The 26,052-nt window shown below is 45.3% G+C and overlaps 1 protein-coding gene across 2 annotated transcripts in view; it reads right to left on the bottom strand.

Annotated features, from left to right (window-relative positions):
• LOC109886458 (zinc finger and BTB domain-containing protein 7B) overlaps window positions 1-18,729 on the bottom strand; it is a 28,802-nt gene extending 10,073 nt beyond the window's left edge. The window contains exons 1-2 of one of the 2 annotated variants that reach the window (XM_031837834.1): window positions 18,319-18,729; window positions 10,213-10,338 (exon numbers count right to left, since the gene is read on the bottom strand). The gene's annotated coding sequence lies outside the window, so the exon portion shown is untranslated. The remainder of the gene's footprint in view (window positions 1-10,212; window positions 10,339-18,318) is intronic. The other variant, XM_031837829.1, reaches the window with a different exon arrangement.
• Window positions 18,730-26,052: the final 7,323 nt, after the last annotated feature.

Here is a 26,052-nt window from a genome sequence, read left to right on the forward strand (position 1 = left end):
TCTGTGAAGTCTTCTCCAAATGAAAGCTTGTTCACTAAAACAACTCTTACATGTACCATTCTCGGTTTGATGCATCAAGCTATCGACGCTGGCATGGGTTTGTGCCACCGCCGCTCTCAGAGCAGGTAGGAAGTGATTTCAGGGAGATTTGTTCGAGGTGTTTCCTACGCTCGTAAGCATCTAAAACAACGCCCTGGAAAAAGCTGTAGACGAGGAGGACATCGACGGTGCTGCCAGAAAGGTCAAAATCCCCACCGAAAACAGTGTGTGTGTGTGTGTGTGTGTGTGTGTGTGTGTGTGTGTGTGTGTGTGTGTGAACCTGTCATGAGGCACACAACAATAAGCCAATAGAAAAGCTGAGATGAGGTTTTGTTAATGTTAACAGAATCCCCCTCCTAGAAATCAGAGATAAAAAGAGAGATTAAGTGAACAGAGAAAAAGAGGGGGAGTGAGAGATAAAGACATATGAAGAGCATACTAGTGTTTAGTTTCCGGCGTAAAATAAAAAAAGCTGTAAGGGGTGGTTTTCGATTCCTCAGAAGGGAGATGTAAGTGTTGTTCAGAAGGGTATACGTGTTGTTCGGAAAAAGGGAAAAGATTCCTGTTAATCGAATTGTGAGTCACTTAAACGAGACACCCTGAAATACACACACACACACACACACACACACACACACACACACACACACAGACTTAAAAATAAGGAATGGTCTTTGTTTGACGGTAAGACATAACGGCAAGACATTTTCTCTTTCTCCCCTCATCCCCTGTCCTTTCTCGCTCTCTCTTAGTCACCCTGTTTCTAGTTTCTAGTTGTTCAGCAGCCCCTGTTCTAACAGTCAGGGACAGCCATCTCTGGCTGCTGATCCCTCTTTAACTAACAGATAGCACTATAGATTACACAGCCACCCAAACATACACTGACGTGTGTTTAATCAACACATTCAAATGACTACAAACCATTTGAAACACAGCTCCTTTTCCCACAAGAATGGAAGTAAAAACCAAGAAAAAACAACCAAGTGGAAAGTATGTGGAAAAACATGTCAGACTGTTATGTTGAAGAAAACATAACGGCACACCACTTTACAAAACACTTCGAGGAAATGTGAAAGACATTAGGAAGCAGTGAAGACAAACAAATGTGACAAATGAATATAATAGTAACTAATATAATAGTAACTAATAATACTACCCATATTAAGAATTATTGTTGAAATATGCTGTACAATTGGTATAAACTGTAGGCTATATTACAGTGAAAGACACACTCCTCATGCTTCAAGTGAATTAAAACCAACACATTAAACTATAAACAATGGAGCCAGTTGAAAACTGTTTATGTAGTAAATAAGTTCATTCCATTTTCAAAAAATAAAACACTTCGTCATCCCCTTTTCTTTAATGATTGGTGGCCAACTTATCTCTCGGTTTCAGAGCGGATTCTCAACTCCCACTCCTCTGTCGACAGTTGACTACCTTTCCTCCCCTCCGACAATACGGCTTCCTCTTCCCTCGCCTTCGTCATGTACGTCACCCACTCTCTAAAAGCTCTTATAAATGGTTCACTGCCCCATTCGAACTCAAAATGGACTGGAGAAATATACATATTCCTGGACAGGAAATAACAACATGATAGAATGAATAAGTAAAAACCAATTGGACCATCAGAATAATGATTAAAGGTAATGTCCTTTTGACTGCAACTTGAACAGAGTTCACCAAGTGAGAGATCAATAGTAGTTGACACAAACAAGACATTAGACTGTTATTACACTGGTGCTTATTTTCCCTTACAGCCTGTAACGTCTCCCAATCCACACCAGTTAAATCAGCTCTGCTCTGAACTGCCCAGGGGAGAAATATGACTTTACTCCATTCACAGAAATGTGTTTCAATTCATTCTGATGTCAGACGCTTTCCGCGTGTGTTCATTCATAATATGTTCAAACTTCTAATGCTCGAATGTATTTCACATCCACGTTTCACAGGCCCTAACAATCCACAGCTTACCAGAAATACTGTACAAATGTCAAATGCAATGAAAGTTTACAAAATATAGCTACTTCTTCCTTTAGTTTAATTTAGTTTAGTTCATTACTTATTTTTCTGTGAAGGCTTAAATAAATGACTATAAAGAAAACAAGGAAACAAGGTTTATGGAAATAATTACACAATGTACGAACATAAACTCAATAAAGGATATTTGTAAAACAACATTTGTAACCCTGAAAATGTATTTAAATTGTGTGTGATAAAATATTTTCTTTTTTTGTTCTGATACAATAAAACGATTTATGAATTTCTTAATATGTTATTATGCAAAGCTTAAGAGAGGGGTGGGTGGCAGTGAAATGTATTATTCCATGATGGCTGAAAGAACACACACAGCAGACCTACGGAGATGTGTCATTACATACAACATGAAGAATACTCATGGGAGGATGACATACTATAGGTCCATTAGACCTACGGAGATGTGTCATTACATACAACATGAAGAATACTCATGGGAGGATGACATACTATAGGTCCATCAGAACTACACACAAACCAAACTAAACGAGAACTCAATTAAACCAAGAATCAGTTTAAATATGTATAATTTACATGAGCCAACCAGAACAGCACAGGTGGAACCAAACAACTGCTGTTCCCAACCAGAACAGCACAGGTGGAACCAAACAACTGCTGTTCCCAACCAGAACAGCACAGGTGGAACCAAACAACTGCTGTTCCCAACCAGAACAGCACAGGTGGAACCAAACAACTGCTGTTCCCAAACAAAACAACACAGCAAGGCCTGAGAGAAGGAAATTAGGACCGTTTGTCCTCCTCCACGTGCTCCTCTGGCTCTCAGTGCTCCTCTGGCTCTCAGTGCTCCTCTGGCTCTCAGTGCTCCTCTGGCTCTCAGTGCTCCTCTGGCTCTCAGTGCTCCTCTGGCTCTCAGTGCTCCTCTGGCTCTCAGTGCTCCTCTGGCTCCTCTATCTCCTTCTCTCACACACTCGTTTTAGCCTCTCTCCCCCTCTTAAACATAGGAGGCTGGGAGAGAGGTGTTGGTTTAGGTGCATCTTCTCAGAGGAGGGGTGAGAGAGAGGTAAAAGAGGGGATGATGAGAAGAGTTCCTGCCCACACAGAACCTTATTCAGCCCAACACAAGTTGGCACCACTATGTACCTCCTGTATGTAATGAACTATGAATACATTTACAGGCATTTATAAAGCAGCTATAAAAGCATTCGCAACATGTCATGAAGGCTTATTGCAAGTATGAATGGTTATTAAATATGAGACACATCCCCATTCTCCATCTCTTCCTCCATCATCATTTACAGTATATCTTGACCCTGCACCGTTTCTGAAGTACAATAAAACCCAGACCCTCTCTACTCCCTCCACTGATAACTCTCCCTGAACCGGATATTTGCATCTTACAAAGAGATATAAAAACAGACCCAGCCAGAGAGAATTTGAATCTTCATTTGAATTCGTTAAAAGGCTGGATAACGAGAATAAAGACAACATTATGGTAATTACCGGTACATCCAAGACGTGGCTTAAACAATTCTATAAAGATGAAAACTATGGCAAAGTAACAAAAACACACAAATCATATCCAGGAAAAGGTTCCAATCTTACGATCCTTTTGTACCTGCATCCAGCCCCTCTGCTTAGCTAAACTGGGGCAGTGTGTCTGTGTGTGTGTGTGTGTATTGAGGTCTTAGTTCCAAGAACACATTACATTATTCATTTGACTGGCAGAGCAGTACAGAGCGGAGGCCCTTAACTCAGCCCTCCCACCACACCGAGGACATTTTGCATGTTATCCCAATTTACCGATGGGAATCAAGGGTTTTATTCAGGAGGGACGAACGGTACAGAACCTTCACATAGAAACGTATTGTATAGAGCAGACATGCCTCTCTGCCAAAAACAGCAGTGAGGAGAAGAGGGAGAAAAAAAGAGAGAGAAATGTGAGGTTGGAAAGAGGAAAGGGGGTCTGAGATTTGAGGGGAGATCAAGGAGATGAGAAGAATACGGCTGAGGTTGGTTTGACGTAAAAATAGGCGTTTTCCTAGAGAACATACCAGGAAAGCAGAGAGTGGGAGAGGAGAGGTGGTAAGACTGTCAGCCAACGAGTGAGTGAGGGGTGGGTGTAAAAAAGATGTAAAGATAGGTAGAGAATGAGGCAGGGTGTGGGTAAATCTCACAGGAAAATCACGCCTTTACCAACAACCTGTGTCAGGGACAAGAAATAAGAGAAGAGGGGGGGAGAATGGGGGACAGAAAGGCAGAGAGAGGTGAGAGGAGGACAGAAAGAGGTGAGAGGAGGAGGGGGGACAGAAAGGCAGAGAGAGGTGAGAGGAGGAGGGGGGGAGTGGGGGACAGAAAGGCAGAGAGAGGTGAGAGGAGGAGGGGGGGAGTGGGGGACAGAAAGGCAGAGAGAGGTGAGAGGAGGAGGGGGGGAGTGGGGGACAGAAAGGCAGAGAGAGGTGAGAGGAGGGGGGGGGGAGTGGGGGACAGAAAGGCAGAGAGAGGTGAGAGGAGGAGGGGGGACAGAAAGGCAGAGAGGTGAGAGGAGGGGGGGGGGACAGAAAGGCAGAGAGAGGTGAGAGGAGGGAGGGGGACAGAAAGGCAGAGAGAGGTGAGAGGAGGGGGGGGAGTGGGGGACAGAAAGGCAGAGAGAGGTGAGAGGAGGGGGGGGAGTGGGGGACAGAAAGGCAGAGAGAGGTGAGAGGAGGGGGGGGGAGTGGGGGACAGAAAGGCAGAGAGAGGTGAGAGGAGGAGGGGGGACAGAAAGGCAGAGAGAGGTGAGAGGAGGGGGGGGAGTGGGGGACAGAAAGGCAGAGAGAGGTGAGAGGAGGAGGGGGGACAGAAAGGCAGAGAGAGGTGAGAGGAGGAGGGGGGACAGAAAGGCAGAGAGAGGTGAGAGGAGGAGGGGGGACAGAAAGGCAGAGAGAGGTGAGAGGAGGGTGGGGGACAGAAAGGCAGAGAGAGGTGAGAGGAGGGTGGGGGACAGAAAGGCAGAGAGAGGTGAGAGGAGGGTGGGGGACAGAAAGGCAGAGAGAGGTGAGAGGAGGCGGGGGGACAGAAAGGCAGAGAGAGGTGAGAGGAGGGGGGGAGTGGGGGACAGAAAGGCAGAGAGAGGTGAGAGGAGGAGGGGGGACAGAAAGGCAGAGAGAGGTGAGAGGAGGGGGGGAGAATGGGGGACAGAAAGGCAGAGAGAGGTGAGAGGAGGGGGGGGGACAGAAAGGCAGAGAGAGGTGAGAGGAGGGGGGGGGACAGAAAGGCAGAGAGAGGTGAGAGGAGGGGGGGGGGACAGAAAGGCAGAGAGAGGTGAGAGGAGGGGGGGGGACAGAAAGGCAGAGAGAGCTGAGAGGAGGACAGAAAGGCAGAGAGAGGTGAGAGGAGGACAGAAAGGCAGAGAGAGGTGAGAGGGCAGAAAGGCAGAGAGAGGTGAGAGGGCAGAAAGGCAGAGAGAGGTGAGAGGGCAGAAAGGCAGAGAGAGGTGGGGGGGAGGGGGGGGGCAGAAAGGCAGAGAGAGGTGGGGGGGAGGGGGGGGCAGAAAGGCAGAGAGAGGTGAGAGGAGGGGGGGGGAGTGGGGGACAGAAAGGCAGAGAGAGGGGAGACGGAGAGGAACGGTGACGTGAACAGAAGTTAGAGAAACAGAGAATGTTAGAAGAGAGAAAGAAAGGGGGCGGGAGCGAGAGACTGTGACAGGAAGTAGCTGCAGTGAGTCCTTGCAGGTGTGTGTCTGCAGATGTCTGAGGGGAGATGTGGTAGCAATCGCTATCATTAGCAATCAGTGAAAGGGAGTTTCACAAAGATGGGGAACACACACAGGCCTGAGAAAGGATTATTTGTGTGCGTGTGTGTGTCAATGCATATGTGTGTGTGTGTGTGCGTGCGTATACACACACACACACACACACACACACAAACACATACATACACACATACATACATACACACATACACACACATATATATGGGAGGGCTTTACCAGTTCTAACACATGCTGACAAAGTGGTTTCACACCTTCTATCTGTATCTGGTCAGCAGTTTCAGCCAGCCCCCAAGACAACATGTGTGAACAGCAGTGTGTGAATGAGTGGTCCATTTATGTGCAGAACTTACAGGTGAAAAAAGCTTGTGTGTCTTTCAATGTGATAGTGTGTGTGTCTGTGTGTGACTTGTGTACTTGATGCACTGTGTGTGTGTCTGCTAGCTGGGTGAAGTTGCCACATCATTAGGGAGGGTCTCGACAGCTGTTCCTCTGTCTTACACATTACCTCCCTTTTCAGAGAATGATGTCGCAAAACACACGCTAGGATGGACACACACACACACACATACACACCCATACACCCACACTCATAGACACATACCCCTACAAACAAACACACACAGACACATACACACCCACACAGACAAACACACACACCGATGTCGCAAAACTAACTGATCCTGATCGGCTTCCTCTTCCTCTGCTGTGAGGACTGACAACCACGAGGTGAGATGGAGAGATAAATGGATGACAAAACAGACAGAAAAGTAAAGGAGGAAACACCATGTCAACTATTAGAAAGAGAGAGAGAGATATTGATAGCGGTAGGGGACAGGGAGAAAGAGAGATATTGATAGCGGTAGGGGACAGGGAGAAAGAGAGATATTGATAGCGGTAGGGGACAGGGAGAAAGAGAGATATTGATAGCGGTAGGGGACAGGGAGAAAGAGAGATATTGATAGCGGTAGGGGACAGGGAGAAAGAGAGATATTGATAGCGGTAGGGGACAGGGAGAAAGAGAGATATTGATAGCGGTAGGGGACAGGGAGAAAGAGAGATATTGATAGCGGTAGGGGACAGGGAGAAAGAGAGATATTGATAGCAGTAGGGGACAGGGAGAAAGAGAGATATTGATAGCGGTAGGGGACAGGGAGAAAGAGAGATATTGATAGCGGTAGGGGACAGGGAGAAAGAGAGATATTGATAGCGGTAGGGGACAGGGAGAAAAGAGAGATATTGATAGCGGTAGGGGACAGGGAGAAAAGAGAGATATTGATAGCGGTAGGGGACAGGGAGAAAAGAGAGATATTGATAGCGGTAGGGGACAGGGAGAAAGAGAGATATTGATAGCGGTAGGGGACAGGGAGAAAGAGAGATATTGATAGCGGTAGGGGACAGGGAGAAAGAGAGATATTGATAGCGGTAGGGGACAGGGAGAAAGAGAGATATTGATAGCGGTAGGGGACAGGGAGAAAGAGAGATATTGATAGCGGTAGGGGACAGGGAGAAAGAGAGATATTGATAGCGGTAGGGGACAGGGAGAAAGAGAGATATTGATAGCGGTAGGGGACAGGGAGAAAGAGAGATATTGATAGAGGTAGGGGACAGGGAGAAAGAGATATTGATAGTGGTAGGGGACAGGGGACAGGGAGAAAGAGAGATATTGATTGCGGTAGGGGACAGGGAGAAAGAGAGATATTGATAGTGGTAGGGGACAGGGAGAAAGAGAGATATTGATAGTGGTAGGGGACAGGGAGAAAGAGAGATATTGATAGTGACAGGGGACAGGGAGAAAGAGAGATATTGATAGCGGTAGGTGACAGGGAGAAAGAGAGATATTGATAGTGGTAGGGGACAGGGAGAAAGAGAGATATTGATAGTGGTAGGGGACAGGGAAATGGAAACTAGAGTATAAAAAACAATGACAGTTAGTCTGATATCCTCTCCAGACCATGTCAACATGTGACGAACAGTGTGTGTTTAGTTTAACAGTCCCAATCAGAGGTTGTAAAGCTCAAAAGGCGGAACACTTGGTTGACATCATCAGGACGATACTGTAGTAGTGTTTTCTGGGCATTGTCAACAGGGGGGTGAGCGGTAGGGGACAGGGAGAAAGAGAGATATTGATAGTGGTAGATACTGTAGTAGTGTTTTCTGGGCTTTGTCAACAGGGGGTGAGCGGTTGCTTTTACTGTCATCCGTGGCTGAAAGGGTTGATACATAGAATATGCAGTTATTTCAGCTGTCCTTTGAGAAACACAACAGAATGTCTGCCTTCCTGTCACTGGTCAGAACACCCACCCATCTCTCGTCCAATTACAGCAGAGTACAGCACTTTGACTAAAGATTCAAACGTTGACGGGGAAAGTTCTACTGGTGCTTAGCGAATTAGAGCTCATCGAATACCGCACTCTCAATGTCTGGAATACTGCCTTCTCATGGTACTGTACTTACAACAGCTACAACATCAAGCTGTCATTTCTCATCAAAATGTATCTAAAAGGTTAGGGGTCATTTTCACAACAAGATACAGGAGATGATTCTCTGCGGTGTGTCATTGTCTCTCTTTCCCTGAACCGCTGGCTCACTGTACCTGTTTATGAACAACGCCCCCTCACTATCTACACCAACATTTACACCATTACCAGAAAAACAAATCATGTTCTCTGTCACTACTTTTTGACACTCTTTTCATCTTTAAGGTGTGTCTGTCTTTCTTTACAGGAAGTAAAGTATTGCCACTTCCTGCTCTTCCATCCCCCCCGGCAGTAGGCGGGTGGTGTGAGTTGGTAGGCTGGCAGGCCGGTGGTCGAGAGAGAGAGAGAGAGGGCTGTGAAACACAACAGAAACTGGAGACTGAAAAAGGAGAAACGCCATATGCACTACTTCCTCTAGTGAGACAGATCTACTGGAGGCAAACTAGGCTGTGGGGTACATGGACATTCAGTAGAGTACCTTAGTCAGTGGCACAGCATATCTACATTATGGTTAAGGCCTACATCAAGTGTATTGGTTCAAATGTTTGTACTGCCCTTATATGGTAATAACCAAACAGAACATGTCCCTGACTCTGACCACTGTGTGTGAATGGAATAATGGATAATATGCAGAAACTCTATGATGGCACTAATAGAGTAGTCTAAAAGTTCAACCCTTCTAAGAGTGGGAATATGGAAGGGAATAATTGATGGATGAAGGAGCTGAGCAGATAAAGGAGGACTGAATGGGTGGTGTAGGGGAACAGGGAGATGTATGAAGGGAGTATGGATGGATGAAGGAGCTGAGCAGATAAAGGAGGACTGAATGGGTGGTGTAGGGGAACAGGGAGAGGTATGAAGGGAGTATGGATGGATGAAGGAGCTGAGCAGATAAAGGAGGACTGAATGGGTGGTGTAGGGGAACAGGGAGAGGTATGAAGGGAGTATGGATGGATGAAGGAGGACTGAATGGGTGGTGTAGGGGAACAGGGAGAGGTATGAAGGGATGATGGGGGATGAGAGGAAGATACATTTGATATGAAGGAGTAAAGGTATAGAAGGAAAGGAAGGGAGGGAGGAACCTCTTAAATCTGCTGATGCAGGGTAAAGAGGGGGACTTTGTCCTCCCCCTCTCTCCCCTTTCTCCCCCTGTCTTGTCCTCCCCCTCTCTCCCCCTGTCTTGTCCTCCCCCTCTCTCCCCTTTCTCCCCCTGTCTTGTCCTCCCACTCAGCCTACTGTATGTATCTGAAACTGAAACCCCTATTGTGAACAGGGGTAATTTATATATGGGGCCACATGCCCTAATTCATATACTTACTGGAATTGGGTGACTGCCTGTGTGTGTGTGTGTGTGTGTGTCTTATCTTAAAACGTTCCTCTTTCCTTTAAAGACCACTCGCTGTTGTTACACCCCCCCCCCCCCCCCCCACCCTACTATAACACACACACACACTGGTCACACTTCTGCATGGCCCCAATCACATGATCTGTCGCTCACTCGCAAACACACACACACCCACCCACACACTAACTCTAAGTACAGCGTTTGCTAAATGACTTTATGTAAATGTAGCAATTGCTGGCCCTTGGATTTGCGTGTTCAAGTGAACCGTATTCCAAACACTGAGTCCAAAACCCTGGCTGAGTATCAGTGAAAGAAGACAGAGTGAGACACAATATACTGTACAGTACACATCAACTCTGGAGGGTTCCTTCCTGACACATACTGGACTGTACCAAAATCACTATCTTATGGGGGTGCCCTCATTCAACACATTTTAACATGGAGGTTCACAGATTTTTTTTATGAGAGTGGCCTGCATCACCCCAGGGCAGCCATGTCATATAATCTCTAGTTTCTATACCTATAGTAGGACAGGCGCTGTCAACGACTGGGACAATTATACTTTCTTTAGTTCAATGCAGTTAATGTGCAACATTCCACACCTCTTACCTCCAGTCCATAAACTCAGATGAGGACGGGTCCCTGCTCTCTTCCTCCCTCTCTATTTTCCACGTCTTCCTGTTTCTGTTCTTCTCCAGCAGAGCCAAAAGGTTTCCAGGGATACAAAGCTGAGGGGATGAGATGTTTGGATAGTTAGATGATTTGGATTTGAACAAACTTTATTGATCCCAGAGGACTGACAGATTGACACCAAGATACACATACAGTGCCTTCAGAAATGTTCAACCCCCTTGACTTTTTCCACATTCTGTTGTGTTACAGCCTGAATTTAAAATGGATTAAATTGAGATTTTGTGTCACTAATCTACACACAATACCCAATAATGTCAAAGGGGAATTTAGATTGACATTTTTATAAATGAATGTCTTGAGTCAATAAGCATTCATTCTTGAGTACAAATGTGCTTAACAAAACACATAATAAATTACAGCGACTCACTCTGTGTGCAATAGTAGTGGTTAACATGATATGAATGACCACCCCATCTCTGTACCCCAGACATAGAATTATCTGTACGGTCCCTCAGTCGAGTAGTGAATTTCTAACACATACTGTGCAGTGCATTCTGAAAGAATTCAGACTCTCACTTTTTCTACATTTTGTTACGTTACAGCCTTATTCTAAAATGGATTAAATATTGTTTTTCCCTCATCAATCTACACATAACACCCCATAATGACAAAGTGAAAAAAATTTTTTTGATTATTTTGCTAATTTATTCAAATATAAAACAGAAATACCTTATTTACACAAGTATTCAGACACTTTGCTATAAGACTTAAAATTGATCTCAGGTGCATCCTGTTCAAATAATAATTATTGAGATGTTTCTACAACTTGATTGGAGTCCACCTGTGGTAAATTCAATTGATTGGACATGATTTGGAACGACACACACACACCTGTCTATATAAGGTCCCACAGTTGACAGTGCATGTCAGAGCAAAAACCAAGCCATGAGGTCGAAGGACTTGTCCGTAGAGCGCCGAGACAGGATTGCGTCGAGGCACAGATCTGGGGAAGGGTACCAAAACGTTTCTGCAGCATTGAAGGTCCCCAAGAACACAGTGGCCTCCATCATTCTTAAATGGAAGACGTTTGGAACCACCAAGACTCTTCCTAGAACTGACTGCGCAATCGGGGGAGAAGGACTTGGTCAGCGAGGTGACCAAGAACCTGATGGTCACTCTGACAGCGCTCCAGAGTTTCTCTGTGAAGATGAGAACCTTCCAGAAATCAAATCAAATCTTATTTGTCACATACACATGGTTAGCAGATGTTAATGCGAGTGTAGCGAAATGCTTGTGCTTCTAGTTCCGACAATGCAGTAATAACCAACAAGTAATCTAACTAACAATTCCAAAACTACTGTCTTATACACAGTGTAAGGGGATAAAGAATATGTACATAAGGATATATGAATGAGTGATGGTACAGAGCAGCATAGGCAAGATACAGTAGATGGTATCGAGTACAGTATATACATATGAGATGAGTATGTAAACAAAGTGGCATAGTTAAAGTGGCTAGTGATACATGTATTACATAAGGATACAGTCGATGATATAGAGTACATGTATGCATACGTATGCATATGAGATGAATAATGTAGGGTAAGTAACATTATATAAGGTAGCATTGTTTAAAGTGGCTAGTGATATATTTACATCATTTCCCATCAATTCCCATTATTAAAGTGGCTGGAGATGAGTCAGTGTCAGTGTGTTGGCAGCAGCCACTCAATGTTAGTGGTGGCTGTTTAACAGTCTGATGGCCTTGAGATAGAAGCTGTTTTTCAGTCTCTCGGTCCCAGCTTTGATGCACCTGTACTGACCTCGCCTTCTGGATGATAGCGGGGTGAACAGGCAGTGGCTCGGGTGGTTGATGTCCTTGATGATCTTTATGGCCTTCCTGTAACATCTGGTGGTGTAGGTGTCCTGGAGGGCAGGTAGTTTGCCCCCGGTGATGCGTTGTGCAGACCTCACTACCCTCTGGAGAGCCTTACGGTTGAGGGCGGAGCAGTTGCCGTACCAGGCGGTGATACAGCCCGCCAGGATGCTCTCGATTGTGTATCTGTAGAAGTTTGTGAGTGCTTTTGGTGACAAGCCGAATTTCTTCAGCCTCCTGAGGTTGAAGAGGCGCTGCTGCGCCTTCTTCACGATGCTGTCTGTGTGAGTGGACCAATTCAGTTTGTCTGTGATGTGTGTGCCGAGGAACTTAAAACTTGCTACCCTCTCCACTACTGTTCCATCGATGTGGATAGGGGGGTGTTCCCTCTGCTGTTCCCTGAAGTCCACAATCATCTCCTTAGTTTTGTTGACGTTGAGTGTGAGGTTATTTTCCTGACACCACACTCCGAGGGCCCTCACCTCCTCCCTCTCGTCATTGTTGGTAATCAAGCCTACCACTGTTGTATCGTCCGCAAACTTGATGATTGAGTTGGAGGCGTGCGTGGCCACGCAGTCGTGGGTGAACAGGGAGTACAGGAGAGGGCTCAGAACGCACCCTTGTGGGGCCCCAGTGTTGAGGATCAGCGGGGAGGAGATGTTGTTGCCTACCCTCACCACCTGGGGGCGGCCCGTCAGGAAGTCCAGTACCCAGTTGCACAGGGCGGGGTCGAGACCCAGGGTCTCGAGCTTGATGACGAGCTTGGAGGGTACTATGGTGTTGAATGCCGAGCTGTAGTCAATGAACAGCATTCTCACATAGGTATTCCTCTTGTCCAGATGGGTTAGGGCAGTGTGCAGTGTGGTTGAGATTGCATCGTCTGTGGACCTATTTGGGCGGTAAGCAAATTGGAGTGGGTCTAGGGTGTCAGGTAGGGTGGAGGTGATATGGTCCTTGACTAGTCTCTCAAAGCACTTCATGATGACGGAAGTGAGTGCTACGGGGCGGTAGTCGTTTAGCTCAGTTACCTTAGCTTTCTTGGGAACAGGAACAATGGTGGCCCTCTTGAAGCATGTGGGAACAGCAGACTGGTATAGGGATTGATTGAATATGTCCGTAAACACACTGGCCAGCTGGTCTGCGCATGCTCTGAGGGTGCGGCTGGGGATGCCGTCTGGGCCTGCAGCCTTGCGAGGGTTAACACGTTTAAATGTCTTACTTACCTCGGCTGCAGTGAAGGAGAGACCGCATGTTTTCGTTGCAGGCCGTGTCAGTGGCACTGTATTGTCCTCAAAGCGGGCAAAAAAGTTATTTAGTCTGCCTGGGAGCAAGACATCCTGGTCCGTGACTGGGCTGGATTTCTTCCTGTAGTCCGTGATTGACTGTAGACCCTGCCACATGCCTCTTGTGTCTGAGCCGTTGAATTGAGATTCTACTTTGTCTCTGTACTGACGCTTAGCTTGTTTGATAGCCTTGCGGAGGGAATAGCTGCACTGTTTGTATTCAGTCATGTTACCAGACACCTTGCCCTGATTAAAAGCAGTGGTTCGCGCTTTCAGTTTCACGTGAATGCTGCCATCAATCCACTGTTTCTGGTTAGGGAATGTTTTAATCGTTGCTATGGGAACGACATCTTCAACGCACGTTCTAATGAACTCGCACACCGAATCAGCGTATTCGTCAATATTGTTATCTGACGCAATACGAAACATATCCCAGTCCACGTGATGGAAGCAGTCTTGGAGTGTGGAGTCAGCTTGGTCGGACCAGCATTGGACAGACCTCAGCGTGGGAGCCTCTTGTTTTAGTTTCTGTCTGTAGGCAGGGATCAACAAAATTGAGTCGTGGTCAGCTTTTCCGAAAGGGGGGCGGGGCAGGTCCTTATATGCGTCGCGGAAGTTAGAGTAACAATGATCCAAGGTCTTTCCACCCCTGGTTGCGCAATCGATATGCTGATAAAATTTAGGGAGTCTTGTTTTCAGATTAGCCTTGTTAAAATCCCCAGCTACAATGAATGCAGCCTCCGGATAAATGGTTTCCAGTTTGCAAAGAGTTAAATAAAGTTCGTTCAGAAGCACAACGATCTCCGCAGCACTCCACCAATCAGGCCTTTATGGTAGAGTGGCCAGACGAAAGCCACTCCTCGGTAAAAGGCACATGACAGCATGCTTGGAGTTTGCCAAAAAGCACCAAAAGGACTCTCTCAACATGAGAAACAAGATTCTCTGGTCTGATGAAACCAAGATTGAAGTCTTTGGCCTGAATGCCAAGTGTCACATCTGGAGGAAACCTGGCACCATCCCTATAGTGAAGCATGGTGGTGGCAGAATCCTGCTTTGGTGATGTTTTTCAGCGGCAGGGACTGGGAGACTAGTCAAGATTGAGGGAAAGCTGAATGGAGCAAAGTACAGAGATCCTTGATGAAAACCTGCTCCAGAGCGCTCAGATTCTCCGACTGGGGCGAAGGTTCACCTTCTAATAGGACAATGAACCTAAACACACAGACAAGACAATGCAGGAGTGGCTTCTGGACAAGTCTCAATGTCCTTGAGTGGCCCAGCCAGAGCCCGGACTTGAACCCGATTTGAACATCCCTGAAGAGACCTGAAAATAGCTGTGCAGCGACGCTCCCCATCCAACATGACAGAGCTTGAGAGGATCTGCAGAGAAGAATGGGAGAAACTCCACAAATACAGGTGTGACAAGCTTGTAGCGTTATATCCAAGAAGATTGGTGGTGCTGTCCGGGGGTATCACCCCTGTCCGGGGCTATCATCGGATGGGGCCACAGTGTCTCCTGACCCCTCCTGTCTCAGCCTCCAGTATTTATGCTGCAGTAGTTTGTGTCGGGGGCTAGGGTCAGTTTGTTATATCTGGAGTACTTCTCCTGTCTTAGCCGGTGTCCTGTGTGAATTTAAGTATGCTCTCTATTCTCTTTCTGAGGACCTGAGCCCTAGAACCATGCCTCAGGACTACCTGGCATGATGACTCCTTGCTGTCCCCAGTCCACGCTGCTGCTCCAGTTTCAACTCTTCTGCCTGTGGCTATGGAATCCTGACCTGTTCACTGGACGTGCTACCTGTCCCAGACCTGCTGTTTTCAACTCTCTAGAGACAGCAGGAGCGGTAGAGATGCTCTTAATGATCGGCTATGAAAAGCCAACTGACATTTACTCCTGAGGTGCTGACTTGCTGCACCCTCGACAATTACTGTGATTATTATTATTTGACCATGCTGGTCATTTATGAACATTTGAACATCTTGGCCATGTTATATTATAATCTCCACCCGACACAGCCAGAAGAGGACTGACCACCCCTCATAGCCTGGTTCCTCTCTAGGTTTCTGCCTTTCTAGGGAGTTTTTCCTAGCCACCGTGCTTCTACAACTGCATTGCTTGCTGTTTGGGGTTTTAGGCTGGGTTTCTGTACAGCACTTTGAGATATCAGCTGATGTAAGACGAAATTTGATTTGGTGCTTCAACAAAGTACTGAGTAAAGGGTCTGAATATTTATGTAATGTGATATATCTAAAAACCTGTTTTGGCTTTGTCGTTATGTGGAATTGTGTGTAGATTGAGAGAGAAATGTTTTAATCCATTTTAGAATAAGGCTATAAAGTAACAATGTGAAAAGTGAAGGGGTCTGAATGCTTTCTGAATGCACTGTATTCAACCACAAAGACCATGGAGGTTTTCCAATGCCTTGCAAAGAAGGGTGCCTATTGGTAAATGGGGAAAAAAAAATTAAGAGCAGACATTAAATATCCCTTTGCGCATTGTGAAGTTATGAATTACACTTTGGATGGTGTCTCAATACATCCAGTCACTACAAAGATACAGGCATCCTTCATAACTCAGTTGCTGGAAAGGAAGGAAACCGCTCAGGAATTTCACCATGAGGCCAGTGGTGACAAAACAGTTTAATGGCTGTGATGGGAGAAACCAGAGTATGGATCAACAGCATTGTAGTTACTCCACAATACTAACCTAATTGGCAGAGTGAAAATAAGGTAGCCTGTACAGAATAAATATTCTGTACAGGCATCATGTTTGCAACAAGGCACTAAAGTAACACTGCAGAAAATGTGGCATAGCGACTCATGTTGAGGGCAAATCCAACACATTACTGAGTACCACTCTTCATATTTTCAAGTATAATGGTGACTGCAACTTGCTATGGGTATGCTTGTAATCGTTAAGGACTGGGGAGTTTTTCAGGATAAAAAAATGTTAATGGAGCTAAGCAGAGGTAAAATCCTAGAGGAAAACCTGGTTCTGTCAGAGTATTTTGTTTAAATCATTGACAAAAAAAACTAAATCCATTTGAATCGCACTTTGATGCAACAAAACTTTGGATAAGTCAAGGGGGTTGAATACTTTCTCTAGGCACAGTATTTAATATCTGCTTCGTGAGACAGAGACACAGGGAAGGAAAGGGGCCAAATACTGAGGGAATAAGGTGAAGGAAAAGAGAGACAAACAGGAGATCAAAAGATAAACGAGAAGTGGTATATAAAGAGTGAATAAAAAGAGAGAAAATGAACCTAAACACACAGTGTGTCAGATGATGTGTTAGACATGGTGAGGGGTTCAGGGTGGGGGATGGAGAAAGACCACTTCCCACTTCACCAGGCCACAGAGCAGAAGTGGCCTACACTAACAATGAACAGGGCTGGGAAACAGGCACAACACACACCTGTGTAGGACCACAGACATCCTCAGACACACACACACACTGCACTATCCCATACTCAGTGGCAAGAGCAGAGACTATATCCATTATCTGTCATAATTGAGAAGGGGCATGTAAACGTCATTTGGTGTTTGTGATTGTGTACATGTGTGTGGTAGGGAGAGAGAGGGGTCATGAGAACAGTCCGATCTAGTAAATGACCGGAGTAATTAAGTTACTATGACACCAGAAGGAGAGATGAGAAGAGAGGGAGGGGTAGATCAGTTACCACTAAGCCAAAGACAGTCTACACAGACTTCCCAGGTCTCCCAACTGTCATTTAGTTGGTAGTAAGAATGCTTCAATTCAGACAAGTGGCAATTAGGGTTGACGGTGCAGAACTGTTTCTGCTTCTCGCTCTCTTTTCCCTTCCATCTCTCACACTAAATAGTGGAATTATTCACAGAGTTGGGATTGGTGACAAATCTAATCTACATCGCAGACGTCAACAATACCTATTTGTCAAGATCACACACGGAAACCCACAGTACAAATATTAGCCTACATACTGTTATAGGGCAAATGTTTTCCTTATTCCTTCCAAGTGCACTGAAGTTCAGGTCTAGACCCAACACTGTTTGGAGAACTATTATGTGAAAAATAAACGTTTCAAACCACCAAATGAATATTGTAGACCAGAAAACCTTCAGTGGATTGGACTAATAACACGGTGTCCATAAAGTGGTATATCAAACAACAAACTCAGACAGAGGACCAAACCCAAGCCAGTTTGGCAGGTTCAGCAGGTCTGTCTGTACCACAAGAGGGGCGAGTCAGCAACACACACACACAGGCACACATGACAGCCTCCCACCATCCATAGCCTAAGTTTTCTACATTTAAAAGCCCTCATCCATCCAGCATTAATATACATTTCAAGAACATTACATCAGCAACAGAGCTATAGAATTTAAGATAAAGGATATGTCAACGTGTGGTGACAACAGCATAGCCTACTGAAAGGGTCTTGGAATAATAGAATTCGTGGCCAACGTTGCCCTGTGGTGGAGCACATGGCTTATTGCCTACAGAGGCCGGCGATGTGCGTGAGAACAGGTTAGGTTTTGGATGTCAGCCGGTGTTCGCTGCTATAATTAGAAGCCAAGCCTCCAGAAGTGTACCCGTCGACCCTGCTTGTTCACCTGGCCACATCCACACAGGTAGCAACACAGAGCAACTAACCTGAGATCACATAAATATTCTCTGCTAATGTAATTGAAATAGTATGTGTTCTTGTGTCAAAATAAGCCTCTAGGAAAAAAGAGAGCGCGAAAATCATAGGGAGAAATTATTGTAGACACGTCACACGGGAGTTACCGAATACCCATGACGTAGTCCTCCCGTAACCCCGGTTAGGACCGGGGGGGCGGTTGTTATAGAAAATGGGAAAGACAAGCGTTAAATCCTAACTTTAAGAATTCCATAATATCCCCCCAAAACAGAGAGCGAGTGAGGGAGCGGGTTTACCTGTGCGCCGGTGTCACCTATGTTATCTCGTCGCGTCCCACCTGACCGGCTTCTGTACTTCCTGTATTCACTCCCACCCGTCTCTCTCCCCCCGGGGGTCACCGCTCTCTCGGCACTGTCCAAAATCTCACACCAGTCCCTCTGACGAATCACGTATCATCCGGGAGTTCTCTGTAATATCCGCCTCTTCTTGTCTCTCTGCCGGCGTTTATATCCCCCTGCCTCGGCTCTCTCTTTGCAGACCGCCGGCTCGCTGGGCTGTTCTCCCCCCTCTCTGACTCCGCTGGCCCATTCCAACTCCAGGCAGCTCCTCCTTGAACCAGGAAGCGGCTTGCCCTACTTTACACCCCGCCGCGGATTGGCTCTGGCGGGGCTGGAGAGGGACCGCTGGGGTGGGCAGGGCACAGGGGTCGGCCACGGTGCGATAGGCCAGCGGCAGTGTCTGTCGTAGCGAGGTGGGAGGGAAGGAGGGCCGAGGTGGGCATGTTGTTATAGAGACTCCCGGGGCAGGTTGAAGGTCTGTGAGGGATCACAGCGGGGCTAAGAGGTTGGCACAGAGAGGGAGAGAATCGTTGGAGGGCATATGCGTGTGCCAGCTGCAGCGGACATTTCCACTTGAAATAGATCGCCTTATTTAAACGCGCTATTTATGGTGCTCGTGCTGTTTAATAACTGCCTCTGTCTGGCCGTTACTGTACATCTCTCCCTCTCTCTCTCTTTCCCGTCTCTCTCTCTCGTCATCTCTCTCTCTATGCGCGCCTAAAACATTTCATTTGCAAATGAAGCCATGGCGACCAAAACAAGAGGTGACCATAGAGACAGAGAAACCAGCAGGTGCACATACAGTAGATATGTAGGCTACTACTCAGCCTCAGTCACAAGTCACATCCCCTGCCATATATTTACCGACAGCTATGACAAGCAGCCGTCTCATGGTGGCTTGCTGAGTGTTAAAATAACTCCAATCTCCTTATAATAACTCTTAGAGACTTCGCCCCAAATTCTGAGAAGACTAGAAGCAGTACAGGCTACAGTAGCTGGGGGACACCCACTCTACTGAAACAGCTGGGGGGAGTTTCATTTAAGAATAATATCTCACTGTGTGTGTGTGTGTGTGTGTGTGTGTGTGTGTGTGTGTGTGTGTGTGTGTGTGTGTGTGTGTGTGTGTGTGTGTGTGTGTGTGTGTGTGTGTGTGTGTGTTTGTGATCTTGTGATATACTGAAGGCAATTCAAAATCCAATTTTTGGTAAAGAGGACATTTTCTACTGTAAGTGATTCACTGTTTCCAGTACAGAGGGAGCATGAAGAGTGTCTGTCTGACAACACAGGGCTGATGCAAGAATCTTGAGACACACTAGAGAGAGAATGAGGTTAGCGTTACACACGCACGGCGCACACACCCCTCCCCTCGTAGCAAACTACACACACATCAGCTTCCTGTTTGAAGTGGTAACTACACAGCAGAAGGAATCACCTTATCCTTTCTAAGTTTTGCTCCTGCATACACCCCCCTTCTCTCAAACACCTCTCCTGTGTGTGTGTGTGTGTGTGTGTGTGTGTGTGTGTGTGTGTGTGTGTGTGTGTGTGTGTGTGTGTGTGTGTGTGTGTGTGTGTGAGAGAGATGGCAGATTGTGAAGTGATGGGAAGTCTAAATATACCATCTTGTGGTTTACCCACCCAGCCCACCCAGCCCACCTTCCCCTTGCCGCCCCCTAACCTTAAATCTGTGCTCAATCTGCGGTCTGGCTACCAATCTGGCTGCTGTTGCGTGTGGTGTGTGTGACGTGTGTGTTACTGCAATTCACACTACCAAATGGACCGAAACGTCATTTCAACGTGGAAAACTAATTGGATTAGCAAAAAAAATCATCAATGTAAAGGCATTTTCTATTTTTTCATCCAATTTCTAACCTAAATCCAATGACATGGCGATTTTTTTTTTCACATTGAATTCACATTAGTTGACAACTCAACCAAATGTAAATCAATATTAGACGTTGAACTGACGTCTGTGCACAGTGGGTAACCTTGTTGTTCACCTTCAAAGTTAAAATATTGTTTTATTTTCCCCCAAAATCTCACTGAATTCAATTTCATTGAGCAAAGAATCAAATGAAAGATTTCCTTGCAGAAGTTCAAATGCACTGAAAGTAGTGGAACTAATGCACACCCTCACCCAGTTGGTCCAGTAGTCAAGAGGAGTGTGTGACCCACCTGGGCGTGCTGAATCCAAGCCTACCCTTATAGACTTAATAACCTGTTACATGATGGAGGATCAGAGTTTCCACTGTCACCTCACTCTCTGCAGGGAGACACACACACACTGCAAATACACACACAATCCTTAACACACTGAAATATATACTGAATAAATAATTGCAATCCATTTCTCTTTCTGTTCATGTCCTGCAAGCCTTAGGTGATACTCTCAGACATTTCGGTGTGATTCCAGTGCTGAGGCCCCAGAATAGGACTTCCCCACAGGTCCTCTAGTTCAGAGCCAGAGTGACAGGCAGCAATTACAGTCCTATTTATTCTCTACTAATCCTGTGGTCTGACACTGCTGTTAACCTCTTACATGCTGCTACACACTCCACATCTTTCCACATATACTACAACATCTCTCCACATCTCTTCACATCTCTCAAAATATACATCTCTCCAAATATGCAACATCTCTTCCCATCTCTCAAAATATACATCTCTCCAAATATACATCTCTTCACATCTCTCAAAATATACATCTCTCCAAATATGCAACATCTCTCTATATATACAACATCTCTCCACATATACATCTCTCCAAATATACATCTCTTCACATCTCTTAAAATATACATCTCTCCAAATATACAACATCTCTTCCCATCTCTCAAAATAAACATCTCTCCAAATATACATCTCTTCACATCTCTCAAAATATACATCTCTCCAAATATGCAACATCTCTCTATATATACAACATCTCTCCACATATACAACATCTCTCCACATCTCTCCACATATACAACATCTCTCCACATATACAACATCTCTCCACATATACAACATCTCTTCACATCTCTCCACATATACCACATCTCTCCACATCTCTCCACATATACAACATCTCTCCACATATACAACATCTCTCCACATATACAACATCTCTCCACATATACAACATCTCTCCACATATACAACATCTCTCCACATCTCTCCACATCTCTCCACATATACAACATCTCTCCACATATACAACATCTCTCCACATATACAACATCTCTCCACATATACAACATCTCTCCACATATACAACATCTCTCCACATATACAACATCTCTCCACATATACAACATCTCTCCACATCTCTCCACATATACAACATCTCTCCACATCTCTCCACATATACAACATCTCTCCACATATACAACATCTCTCCACATATACAACATCTCTTCACATCTCTCCACATATACAACATCTCTCCACATCTCTCCACATATACAACATCTCTCCACATATACAACATCTCTCCACATATACAACATCTCTTCACATCTCTCCACATATACCACATCTCTCCACATCTCTCCACATATACAACATCTATCCACATATACCACATCTCTTCACATCTCTCCACATATACCACCTCTCTCCACATATACATCTCTTCAGATCTCTCCACATATACCACATCTCTTCACATCTCTCCAAATATACATCTTTCCACATATACAACATCTCTTCACATCTCTCCAAATATACAACATCTCTTCACATCTCTCCAAATATACAACATATCTCCACATATACAACATATCTTCACATCTATCCAAATATACAACATCCCTCACATCTCTCCAAATATACAACATCTCTCCAAATATACAACATCTCTTCACATCTCTCCAAATATACAACATATCTCCACATATACAACATATCTTCACATCTATCCAAATATACAACATCCCTCACATCTCTCCAAATATACAACATCTCTCCACATATACAACATCTCTTCACATCTCTCCACATATACAACATCTCTTCACATCTCTCCACATATACAACATCTACACATCTCTCCAAGTATACATCTCTCCAAATATACAACATGTCTCCACATCTCCATCTCTCCAAATATGCAACATCAGCTCTCTTATCTCATCTCAATTTAATGGCCTGTCAGACCTCACCATGGTGAAGGTAATACAAGGTGTAACATTAACTACGTGGCTATCCTAAGCTGGTAGCTTTTCCTGGAATGCAGACAGGAGTCTGGTTTAGGTGCTGAGCCCCATCTAGTGGTCAATGTGTAGATGACAGCTTGGTACTTACAAGCGTTCACTGCTTAATGTGTCTGAAGGGTAGGCCTACATCTCTCACAAGAGTATAGCTATACAGTCTCTTGTTATAGGTTTAAAGTATATAGATCTTTAATTTCTAGATTTAAATCCAAAGGTATGAACAAAGTTGTTTTGTATTCTGTATATAGTATTTGCTGTCTGCTAAGTAAACGTCTGAGAACAGCCTCAGAGTCCCTTTAGAATAGAGTAGAATGTACACAGTAAGTCCCTATACATCCCTTTAACAATCATGCATCCCTCCAAAGATCATGATTGTTCCCTTCAGTACAATATTTAATTCCAGGCCTTAATGCAAATTACTCTGAGTGTAAATCCAACATTCTAATGCCTCACAATCCTCCAAAGGTGAAAAATAAATCAATCACCGCCAAACACAACATAGTGTGGAAATGAGACTCTTGAACTCCCTTGAACACAGATTAGATGGAGTGAGGGAGAGAGATAGTCAGGAGGGTCAGGCTGTGTATTAGACATGGTATAATCCTTCCCTGTGCAGGAGGATATTGATTTAGTTAAGAGTCGAGAGCAACAGTGATCCCAGCGTTCCCATCCACAGGCGTCACCTTGGATATGAGTCTGCTTCACCTCTGGAGGTGTTCAGGATTACCGGGCAGGACACACATACGCATAAGCACACATTCTCTCTCACTCTCTCTGACACCAAAGACAAACTGACTTTCTAAATGTGCTTTATTCTAGCTATCATCAAAAACATTCTTACCGTCACCATCAGTAACATCATCATGGTCATCCTCATCATCAATAACATCATGGTCATCCTCATCATCATCAATAACATCATCATGGTCATCCTCATCATCATCAATAACATCACCATGGTCATCCTCCTCATCATCAATAACATCATCATGGTCATCCTCATCATCATCAATTACATCATCATGGTCATCCTCATCATCATCAATAACACCATCATGGTCATCATCATCATCAATAGCATCATCACGGTCATCCTCATCATCATCAATAACATCCTCATGGTCATCATCATCATCAATAACATCATCATCAATAACATCATCATGGTCATCCTCATCATCATCAATAACATCATCATGGTCATCCTCATCATCCCCATCATCATGGTCATCAATTACATCATCATCAATAACATCATCATGGTCATCAATAACATCATCATGGTCATCCTCATCATCATCAATAACATCATCACGGTCATCAATAACATCATCATCAATCACATCATCATCAACAACTATCATTTCATTGATTTTGCTCAAAAGCTAAAGCTGTGATCACAAATAAAAAATAAAACATTTGGTCCTTAAATATAATCTAGGCAACATGGTATCAAGGGTTAAAAGAGGAATGCTCTGTTGCTACTCACAGAAAACATCAAACAGCACTGGACATGACACCAGGACAAGATAGGGAAGAAAGGAGGGGGAGGGAGGGATGGATGGAGGGAGGGAATGATAGAGAGAGATACAGTAGAGAGAGGGAAGAAAGGAGGGGGAGGGAGGGATGGAGGGAGGGAGGGAATGATAGAGAGAGATACAGCAGAGAGAGGGAAGAAAGGAGGGGGAGGGAGGGATGGAGGGAGGGAATGATAGAGAGAGATACAGTAGAGAGAGGGAAGAAAGGAGGGGGAGGGAGGGATGGAGGGAGGGAGGGAATGATAGAGAGAGATACAGTAGAGAGAGGGAAGAAAGGAGGGGGAGGGAGGGATGGAGTGAGGGAGGGAATGATAGAGAGAGATACAGTAGAGAGAGGGAAGAAAGGAGGGGGAGGGAAGGAATGATAGAGAGAGATACAGCAGAGAGAGGGAAGAAAGGAGGGGGAGGGAGGGATGGAGGGAGGGAGGGAATGATAGAGAGAGATACAGCAGAGAGAGGGAAAAGTCAGAGATGGAGAGAGGTAGAGAGCATCTGTGAATGTCCCTGGAACAGTAGTTAACTACAAAAGCTCTGTGAAAGATGAAAGGAGGATCAGACAGACAGAGATGAAAGACAGGATGAAAGCAGACAGGAGCCAGAGGAGGTGAGGAATGAGGGAAAAGGAGGGAATAGAGAGAGAGGCATGCATTTACAGGAAGCTAGGCGGAACAAATAAACCCACATCCACAGTTTACGAGGGAGCAGTATTAAGTGTTGCACCAAAAAACACAATTCAGTTACAGAAGTTGTGTGAACAACGAAGCTAAACGAAGCTAAACACCACACAACTTGGACAACATAACTACAAGTGGATCAATCGCTCCTATAGTTACTGATCAATATGATGACTAACTTTACAGAGATTAGTAATCTCATACTATGATTAATCATATAATGACAAAATATTACACTTTGGTGAAGAGCGAGAGGCAAAAGGGAGGGGAAGCTGGAAATCAGGAAGTGCCTATCTTATTGGTCGTTTTAGAATTGGCCAACTAGCCCTCCTCCAATCAGCAGCAAGATGCAACGAACCCCATTGCTATCTTTGTCATCATCGTCCTCGTCTTTCCCTCCCACTGTGTGCTGCCATTATCTTCCACTTCATCTCTCTTGCTTGCTCCAACAATCACTTACACAGATATGTATCTACATGTTTGGACTTCAAATATAAACTGTGATTCTACTCTAGCCTGCCCTAGTCACCAGAGCCATAGATATACAGAGTCTGACGAACTCGGTTTGAATCTAGAATTTTGGCATGCCATGTTGGCAACAACTGTTAAAACCTAGTCGCAAGTCATGGACTGTTTGGAGGATAGTTTGTTGAACTCAAATCTGCAGTACCCTATTCCCTACAGTGTGCTACTTTAATTGGAGCATGGGGTGTTTGGTGACACAATCTACACAGTATATCTGACCCGAAAAGTCCATCCTCCAATCAGATAATTTCCTCCAGGACCATCACATGTTGGCAGGCAGTTTTTCTCTCAGTCCCTATTAGTCTTTCCCTGTCTGAGGCAGCTACGGGTCCTTCTTGACCCCTTTGGGAGAGGCGGAGGGGGCAGAGGTGGCTGGGGGGCAAGAGGTTTGAGAGAGGGAGGTGGCAGGGCCTGGGACCAACTGAGTGGGTGGGAGGGTAGTAGTGGAGGTTTGGACAGGTGTTATGGCTGTGGTCAGCTTTGGAGCATGACTGGTGTAAGGGGTACAGGTAGGTGTGGGGACAGGACCTAAAGTTTGGCTCTGTTTTGGGGTATGGGTTGATGCAGGTTTGGGGGTGGAGGATTGTTTTGGGGTATGGATAGGTACAGGTGGGATTGTGGGGGTAACAGAACATTTAGAAGTGGGTTTTGGGGCAGGGGTTTGGACTAGGGTTTGGGCTGCTGGGGTCTGTTTTGGGGTGTGGGCTGAGCCTTTTGTTGGGGCTTGAATTGCAGCATCGGAGGCGATGGGTACAGGAGTAA

Source organism: Oncorhynchus kisutch, linkage group LG2 (genome assembly GCF_002021735.2).
Source record: "Oncorhynchus kisutch isolate 150728-3 linkage group LG2, Okis_V2, whole genome shotgun sequence".
NCBI lineage: Eukaryota > Metazoa > Chordata > Actinopteri > Salmoniformes > Salmonidae > Oncorhynchus > Oncorhynchus kisutch.